The sequence below is a fragment of the Gossypium hirsutum genome, chromosome A03 (genome assembly GCF_007990345.1).
Source record: "Gossypium hirsutum isolate 1008001.06 chromosome A03, Gossypium_hirsutum_v2.1, whole genome shotgun sequence".
NCBI lineage: Eukaryota > Viridiplantae > Streptophyta > Magnoliopsida > Malvales > Malvaceae > Gossypium > Gossypium hirsutum.
Window position 1 is genome coordinate 95,124,115 of NC_053426.1, and position 10,100 is coordinate 95,134,214.

A 10,100-nucleotide genomic window follows, 5' to 3' on the forward strand; every position below is an offset into this window, starting at 1 on the left:
ATAAATTAGTCTAAACAAGCTCACAGCTGCCCACAGCGCATTCATGTATTTCTTTCTTCAGTATTTTGTTTTCATCTTCTGATCTCTATTAGCTACAACGATTCATTCACATATATATATCTGGCTACGCGTTTTCAATGCTAGTTGATGCCTGTAATTAGCTGGATCTGCCATTATATCTGGCACAGCTGCCATTGTTTTCTATTTTTCTTTTAAAAAAACAAGTTTATAGTAATTTTGTGTGTGCTATTGCTTCTTACAGGTGAACGCTCTCAGATTTAACAATGAGAGATGTTCATATTTCCGAAGCATAAATTAAGTAATTTATAGCCAGTTTTAAACAGCGCTGTGCATTTTCTTATATTGCACTGTGCTACCTGTCTCCTGGTATATTTGTATATTTTTCATATTTTCTTCTTTTCCGATTCTTAGAGTTTTGAAATCTAAACTGAAAGTTGAATTTGTTTTAAATTTAATTGTTGAATTAATTAAAAGTAGAAAGTGAGTTTTCGTTTAAATTTAAACAGGTAATATAAATCGGTAATTTATACAATCTAGTTAAGAAATGGATTGGATTTTAAAGTAAAAAAGAAAGAAAAAAATAAAAGCAAAATATTATGATCCACATATTTCAACTAAACAATAAAACCGGTTATAGGAAACTGAAACTCCAAAAGGTTTGCTATTGCTTAGGTTTTCTTTTTCTCTTTGGTGGGATTAAAAGCAGAGTTTACCTGGAAATTAATTATTATTATTATAATAGTGAGATTGAATAATAATATAATAAAATTAAAATTAATGGTGAAATAATAATTATTAAGGATATTAAATTTAAGTATAAGTATATATAATGAAATAATAAATTTATTAAAATTTATATTTTATTTTAAATAATAATTAAAATTTAGTAAATTATATTTATATTTAATAAATTAAAATTAAATAATTTAAATTTTAAAAAAATATTTGTATATATTTGAATGATGGCTACAAAATAAAAAAAATTATAATTTTTCTTAATTGATATTTATTATCCTATAAGTTATAATACTTATTGAATAATATAATTTGTTTATTGTATTAAATAAATATATTTATCCAACCCAACCAAGAGATAAAACTTGTTGCTTGGGTTTTTCAACTTCAAACAAATAATGCTAAAAAGGACAGGGGTAAAATTCAGAAAGAGAGCTATGTTGAGAAAGCATCGAAGGAAAAATCACCGGTGAGCAACAGTCCACTAGGCAACTGAAGGTGTTATCCGAACACCTTATTAATGAGATTAAACTCAAATTCAAACACACTAAAATGGAACAAATTGGCCATCCAAAGAAGGTAAAGTGAATGGATGAAAAACATTTTATGGCTAATTTTGATTGATTATTGTTTCTTTTAAAAGTTGAGCGTGTGGATTAAACTTAAAGAGTTCAGTTATTTATCAATAGAGGATAATTAGTGATAATTTATCAAGAAGGACTAGATCAGGGATTTAAATAGCGGTCAGGTAGCGGAATAGTGGCCGTTATATAGCAGTAGTGGCGTCATTCAAAATTGCTATTGCTGAAAATAGAGGTGTGAAGTGGAGTCACACCAATAGCAGTGGATCGCGGCTACAATTTAACGGGTAACGGTCAATTGCGACAATAACGGGCGACTATTCCCTTTATTTTTCAGCTATTCCCGTATATATCTATTCTTTTACTTTGTTATTAGTTATTAGTTGTGTGAATTTAAAAAAAAAAATCACGACCGTGATACCTGCAGTGACCGCAATAGCATCCATTATGTCCGCAACTGCGATAAAAGGAACACGACCAAAAACGTAGCCGCAACCGCAATTTAAATCCCTGGACTAGATTATTATCGACAGTTAGAGCGCACCAGTTTAAGAGATTCGTTCTGGTGGCTGACTTGGCGTTCTTATCTGCATTTTTCTTATGTTTATACATTCATCGATATGGCTGAACTTATAGTCAAGGGTTTAGTAAAGCCACATTTATCATATGTTTATATGTATAACTTTGTAATAATTTTATAAAATTTTATAAAGCTTTTGCCAATTTGTTTTGCTATAAGCTACTCCGATTTTGAGTAGTGACACATCAAACTCGGATCCTATCATAGGGTTGGGTTTGACGTGTTACAAATTTGGTATCAGAGCCAAGGTTAAGTTGATTTTAGAAAACTTAAAGGTTGTGTCACATCCTAACATGCATGATACACCTCTGGCATAGTCCTTATGATTTAAACTGATCTGAATTTTCTTATAGTGTTGATAACAATGTTTGAAGGATCTAGAAAAGTGTCTGGTGAAGAAATTAAAAGTAATGTGCCCCCAACATGCATAATACGCCTCTGGTATAGTCCTTATGATTTAAACTAATCTGAATTTTCTTATAGTGTTGATAACAATGTTAAAAGGATCTAGAGAAGCGTTCGGAGAAGAAATTGAAAGTCATGTGCCCAATGTCCTAGAGGAAGCACCTACAATTGGAAATGCTTTCAAAACATCTTCTTTACGATGATGACACAAATGTTTGACCAATTATAAAAAAGTTTCTATATGGACTCTTGCATAGGTACTATTCATACCATGATAACTATGGGAAACTGATTGAATGGTGATGCTGAGATCATGAAAGATATATATGAGATAGATGATGTAAGAGTAATGTAGAGTGAACTATGGTTGTATTTGAATGTCTGGAATGTATGATATGAGATGAGTGGTATGTTGGTTGTATATTGGTAGATTCATATGATTATGCTTAGTTTGTTTCGATGCATAAAGAGTTTATAAAGTGAGTCTGTGTTTGTTCTCTGCGGAGTTGTCTAAAAGGGCTCTGTTTGGACTTTAAACACAAACTCTGAAATGAAACTCTGAAGGAAAAGTTTATGGCCATTACATCCTATAAAATAACAAAGGAAATGGTGATTACCCAATGAAGTTCCCTACATATCCTAAGACGATGATAGGCAAACCTTACGTACTATGTGTAACACCCTAAAATTGGGCTAAAAAGTTTTGAGGGTATTTTAGGAATTTTAGCTTATTTGTGCTTGGAATTTCGTAAGGTTGGTAATTGATAATGTTTTCAACAATGGCTATTAGGAAATTAAGTCAATTTCTAAAAATAAGTTTTAAATACCTTTAATTTTGAAAATAGGATTGATTTGTGAAAGAGTTAAAATTGAAAGTTTTTATGAAGTAATTTACCTAGAATTTTAAAATCAACCTAAAAACCCCCATTCTTCAAATTGATTTCACGATAGTTACTCCCTATAGTTGTTCTTGCTATCCTTTCCATTTTTCCAACTCTCTCAATCGATTTTTATTTCCAAATCCTAATTTATCTTGATTTCCAACATCCTTTGAACCATAAATCTCAATTGGAACCAAGAAAAACACCCAAAAACCTCATTAATTTCATCATCTTCTTCAAGAGTAGGTTTTCTCGAATTTGTGTCAAATCTTGTTTTTCTTCCATCGAAGGTAACCATTCGTCTTTCTAATAGTTTTAAAAAGATATCTAGTCTCTTACATTGAATTTTTAGCCATTAAAATGCATGTTTTAAATAAAAGCCAAAAGGTTGGTTGTTAATAGTGAATTTTGGGATTGTGGATTAAAATGTGGTTGCAATTGTGAAAATATGAACATATATGTGATGCTATGATGTGTGCTATATGCTTGAGATGACCGTTGTGAAAGAGAATACCTGGGTATGTGTAACGTCCCCACGCCCGAGACCATCACCGGAGTCGAGCTTGAGGGGTTACCGAACATAATTTATCAATTTAAGAACTTCAAATCATTTGTTTCTACATTCATAGCTTTCTAGCTACTCGCGTCACAGTTACAAGAAAAATCATATCTCGAGTTACGAAACTCGAAATCAAGATCCGTAAATTTTCCCTGAATTTAGGCTCATATATATATTTACTAATATTTTTCTAGAATTTTTTTATTGGGCCAATTAGTACAGTTTATTAATTAAAGTATCCCCTGTTTCAGGGTTCGACTGCTCTGACCTCTGTGTATTACGAATCAGATATATCTCTATAAAAAATTCAATGACTATGAGGTTTGTTTCTATTAAAACTAGACTCAATAAGGAATCTGTAAATATAAATAAAAACTTCTAATTATTTTAGTAAAATTTATTATGAATTTTTAAATTCAGAACAGAGGATCCAGAAATCACTCTGGCCCTGTTTCACAATGTTTCAAATATCTCATAAAGTATAATTTATATGCCTCTTTTTTTTATCCATATGAAAATAGACTCATTAAGCTTCAATTTCATAACTTTCTCATCATTTAATTCCATTTATACTATTTTTAGTGATTTTTAAAATTCATGTCATTGCTGCAGCAATATTCTGTTTTAAGGCAAATTTCATCTTTTCATGAGTTATTATGAACTAGATAACCTATTAAACTTCCATGATATCAAACATGATCTAAATTTGCCATCATCATGACTTATCAATATCAAACATTTTCTCAACCAAACATGGCCATATCATAAAATTATTTACACAAAATAAATATATTGCTATACATGCCTTACTTAAGTTTTACAAGCCATTTACCCATATGAAAGTCCTTTGGATAGTGTGATCGAACCTTCAACCCATCCCGATTCCCGAGCTGGCTTGTTCAAAACTACAGTAAATAAAGAGGAGGGAGTAAGCATAAATGCTTAGTAAGTTCATATGTAAATAACAAGTAACATAACAATACAAATATACCAAACAACTTTAGCATGGTACCACCAAAACATTTATCATATTTCTAAACATCATTCACCATCTTACTACCTTATCGTTGTTGTATCTATTATCAACCTGAGGGTTAAGAACATACCTGTCCAAAGTGTCCATTTCACAACACTTACCAAAACGTCGCTTGCATCTTAAGTGTTCTTTCATTTCACTAGAAATTTCACCCGTTGAACACATCGGAATACAACTCGGATACACGGATAATTTGCACATAAGTGCCTCATATGTAATCAAGAAATCATGTAACCCGCCCTTAAGTGAACTTGGACTCAACTCAACGAGCTCGGGCGTTCACATCCATAAGTGAACTCGGACTCAACTCAACGAGTTCAGACATTCGCATCCATAAGTGAACTCGGGCTCAACTCAACGAGTTCGGATGCTCAACCATCCTAGTGACATGTCACTTGTATCCTAATCTATTCCTAAGGTTCAAACGGGCTTTTTCCCTCGATCTCACATTTGCCGTCTTCCATGGAATATCGAAACCGATACTCGGTAGCAATTCATATTTATCAAGTAGTAAACATAATTTGCATATTACTCAACATTAACCACAAAGCATAATATTTCACGATTAAAAATCAGCATATCATATAATTAACATTAATAACTTAAAAATAACATTTATGCTACATTATTTACACATGAACTTACCTCGTATGCGAAAATGGCTACTTTTACCATTTCGTCCACAACTTGGTATTTTTCTATTTTAGCCCGAATTTCAGTTTTCCTTGCTCTATCATTTAAAATATAGTCTAATTAGGACTCACATTATTCAAATTGACCCAAAATCAGGATATTACATTATGTTATTCATGCCATGTAATAATAAATATATGAGTATGTTTTCATAACATGTGACAGTGATTATACTATGTTAACGATGTGAATATGCAGTGGATATGTGCGAAAAGTCGGTAAGTAAATATGTGATAATAAGTAGATATTTTGGCCTTGTGACCTTATGAGACCGTTGGATATAGTTGCCATGCCATAGAATTGTGAGTACTCACCTTTGTGATGTGATTTTGGGGTGTTGAGGCCTAGGGATAGTTTCAGAGAGATAAGGGAATGTAAGCTAAGCTCCATTCACCAAGATATGTGTGTTTGGTGTGTTGGAGAGTGTTAGCTATACGCTTCACTTATAGGAAATGTTTGACTCTATAAGTCATTTTCGTGTGTTGGAGATCTGTGTATCCAATGTCTAGTGGTAGAGTCCACATTGTGTTTCATAACCTTAAGAGCTAAACTATCATATAATGTGACTAAATGTGATTAAATATGGTTTATATGTACTATGATATATGCTTAAATAATCATGTGGTTAATGTGATAAATGCGTAATAGTATAAATAGAAGATGATTAAACGTGTGACATGTGATATTAGAGTTAAATATGTATGAATATTTTACATGTCTACTTATTCGATGCATAATGACTTGTTTGCATAATGGTTGTTCTAAGCATTCACTAAGTTTGTTAAGCTTACCCACTCCTTTTTAACCATTGCAGATAAGTAGTGTCGGTGTGAGCGGTATGGTCTCGAGGGGTAATCTGAGCCAGAAAATTTAGTTGCTGTTAGTAGGTGTTCTTTAATTATTTGTGTTTTGGGAATAAAAGGCAATGTGATAGATGTTATGTTGGTTTTGCTATAATTTTTAGTTGTTTGCATGCTTATTGTGCTTAGGAACTTTGTGGACTCTAAATATGATGTTTGAGACTGTTGTTGAGACATTTCAGTGTTTAATTTATGATTCAATTAATACATGATGTTTTGGACTAGTTTGGAATGACCTATGTGATGATATATGCTATATTTTTATGGTTTGGAATAGAGATATCGATATTCAGATTTTAAAAATGATACCTCTACAAGTATCGATACTCGGGGTAAAATTATCGATACTTTTTCAGTGGTACTGATATTTTTCGAAAGTTCAGTTTTTAAGACAAGAAATAGTAAGTTAATTTGGTATCAATTTTCCAAACGGTATCGATACCAATTTAGAGAATTATTGATACCACTCTACTAGTATCGATACCTATGTAACTGTTTTGAGAAATTTTGCTAAATATTCCTAATGCATGTTTAATGATTGTTTTATGATTATTTAATGAATATTTAGCATGATTCAACTTCCTTGGATTGTGTATGACTCAGGCTTCGTATGAATGCCATAATAATAAAGGAAATAAAAGGATGTATGCTTAATAATGTGTCGACTTATATTGTATGCGATGTGAAAAAGTGGTGTAGCATCCTGTTCTTGGGCTCGATGATTGAATCGAGTAAAGGGTGTTACATTTAATGGTATCAAAGCCTAGGTTCAATAACACTCAGACCTAGGTGATTGTTTTTTATATGATGATTAAGGTTCCGCAACCTATAGATTTAGAAATCCAAGTGATCAATTTATTTTATTTTCTTGAATTGTATGATTTATCTCTTGTTTGTAATGCATGTGGGGTAGGGATGAGAAAACATTTCCTTTAATCCTAAAGTTTGATTACAGGAATGAGATTTGGATCATTTCCTTCTCTACTCTAACCTTTCTATTTGTTTGTGTATTTTAGATTAGTTTGATATGCCTCCTAGACGTGTGAATGTGAACGCTAGTGCTCAAGAGGATTGTATATCCTTTGCACTTCTTGTGCCTCCGCATAGAGTGAACATACCTGATGAGGGTGTAGGCCCTCTGATGGAAGCGGTAATTGGAGCGTTTTAGCAGATTGCCGGTGTTAACCCTACTCTTGCACCTATGAATCGTGGGTTGTCGCTTGAATGTTTTCAGGTGTTGGGTGGTAGAGAATTTTGTAGAGTTAAAGGGATCGATCCAACTGTAGTTGAGTACTGGTTGGATCCTCGAATAGATGTCCTATTTTGGGGAGGAGAAATTGGGTTCACAAAGTCCCTACTCGACGATGAAGTTCATTGTTGGTGGAATACAGTCAAGAGTTGTACAATTGCTAATCATCTAACTTGGGATTATTTCTTTGAGGTATTTAGGAGGAATTTTATGGGCAAGCAGTCTACTGAAGATTGTATGCTGGAATTTTCGGACCTTGTGCAAGGTGGTTTGTTTGTGGTTGACTATAAGGCAGAGTTTGTGTGACTTAGTCAGTATGCTCCTAAGATGGTTTTGACTGAGAAGGACCATTGTAAAAGGTTCTATTTTGGGCTCAATTGAGAAATTCAGGTTTACTTGGTTGCCCAAAATGTAGAGTTGTTTGATGAGCTTGTGGAAAAAGCCAAAGTTGTTGAGGAGACTTTGGCTGAGCCAGCTCGTTTTGTGGTGACTAAGACTGGTAAGAGGGTTTTTGATAGTGCTTTTAGACGACCGACCAAGAGAGAACAAGATAATTAAAATTCTAGTAGGGGTGCGAGATGTGGGTTTTGACCGACTTAGTCTAAATAAAAGAGTAATGTTATGGGTAACATTGGTGGTTGACTGTGGTTTTAGATGGTCGTTTTGTGTGCATTGTAATTGTAGGCATCTTAGAGAGTGTCGACAGGTGGTTGTTATAAGTGTGGTTTGAAAGAACATTTTCTGAGGGATTGCCCAAACAGAGTTGAGTTTTCACAGATTCAAAGTTTAGCACCTAATTTTGTGCTTGCTAGGGGCCGAGGTCGTGGTAGAGGTAATGTGAGATCGATTGGATAACGAATTGTTGCTTACACTGTTGTTTCACAAGTTCAGTTTGGAGGTCCAACTCAAGTTTATGTTGTTAGGGAACCTGATGATCAAGATACGACTGATGTTATTATAGGTACTTTCACTTTGCTATCTATTCCATTATTTTCCTTGGTTGATTTTGGTTCTACAAATTCGTATATTTTGAGTGAATTAGCTTGTAAGTTAAGGATTCCTGTAGAGATCATTGATTTGGGTATGACTGTTATTAGTTCCTTTGGAGATAGTTTCATTGTGAATAAAGTTTATCGTAGATGTCCCCTTATGATAGAAGGGCATGTTTTCTCTGTAGATCTCATGGAACTACCATTTTACGGTTTTGATGTTATTTTGGGTATGGACTGGTTGACTGAGCATAAGGCTAAGGTAGAGTTTGAAACGAAGCGAATTACTTTAAAGAATAATGATGGGATGAAAATTCTTGTAGTTAGTAAAAGACCGAGATTTTTGTTTAATTTAGTTTCAACAATGAAGGCTGAAAAGATTATGGGGAAAGGTTGTGAAGCTTACTTAGCCTATATAATGAATCTGGTTAGTAAGGAGTAGAGAGTTCAGGATATTCACACCGTTAAAGATTTTCCTGACAGGTTTCTTGAAGAGTTGTCTAGTTTGCCACCAGGTCCTGAAGTTGAGTTCAGTATTGAGCACTATCCTGGTAGTACACCGGTGTCTATTGTGCCTTATCGCATGACACCAAAAGAGCTCAAAGAGTTAAAGATTTAGTTGCAAGAGTTGCTTGATAGAGGGTTCATTCGACTGAGTGTATCTTCATAGGGTGCATCGATTTTGTTTGTGAAGAAGAAAGATGGTACAATGAGGATGTGTATTGATTTTAGGTAGTTAAATAAGCTGACTATTAAGAATAAGTATCCTTTCCCTCGAATTTATGACTTGTTTGATCAGTTTTGAGGTGCAACGGTGTTATCAAAAATTGATCTTAGATCTGAGTATTATCAGTTGAAGGTGAAGGAGTCTGATATTCTGAAATCAACTTTTAGGACTCGATATGTGCATTATGTGTTTTTGGTGATGCCATTTGGTTTAACTAATGCCCCTACTGTGTTCATGGATTTGATGAACCGAGTGTTTCATTTGTACCTAGATCAGTTTGTGGTAGTCTTCATAGATAATATTTTGGTGTATTTTCATTCTAAGGAGGACCATGATGAGCACCTAAGGGTTGTTTTGTAGATTTTGAAGGATAAGCAGTTGTTGCTAAGTTGAGTAAATGTGAATTTTGGCTTAAAAAAATTGCATTTTTAGGACATGTGGTATCGACAGAAGGGTTTCTAGTGGATCCTAAGAATATTGAGGCAATCTTGGAATGGAAGCTACCAAGAAGTATTACTGAAGTATAATTTTTTTTGGGTATATCTAGTTATTATTGTAGATTCATTGAAGGGTTTTCCTTTATTGCTGCACCCTTAACGAAACTACTTTAGAAAGATGTTGTGTTTGAATGGACCGATTAGAGACGGAAGAGTTTTGATTAACTTAAGGCAGTTTTGGCTAAGGCAGTTATGATGATTCAAGCAGAACCTGGAAAATATTTTGTGGTTTATAGTGATGTTTCGTATTTGGGTCTTAGTTGTGTGTTGATGAAAGAGGGTAAAGT

General features: G+C 33.5%; 1 non-coding gene across 1 annotated transcript; it reads left to right on the forward strand.

The window, feature by feature from the left end:
* Positions 1–248: 248 nt before the first annotated feature.
* Positions 249–395, forward strand: LOC121225494 (small nucleolar RNA snoR137). Its single transcript, XR_005923372.1, has one exon. It is a non-coding gene; the product is annotated as a small nucleolar RNA snoR137 (small nucleolar RNA).
* The last annotated feature ends 9,705 nt before the right edge of the window (positions 396–10,100 follow it).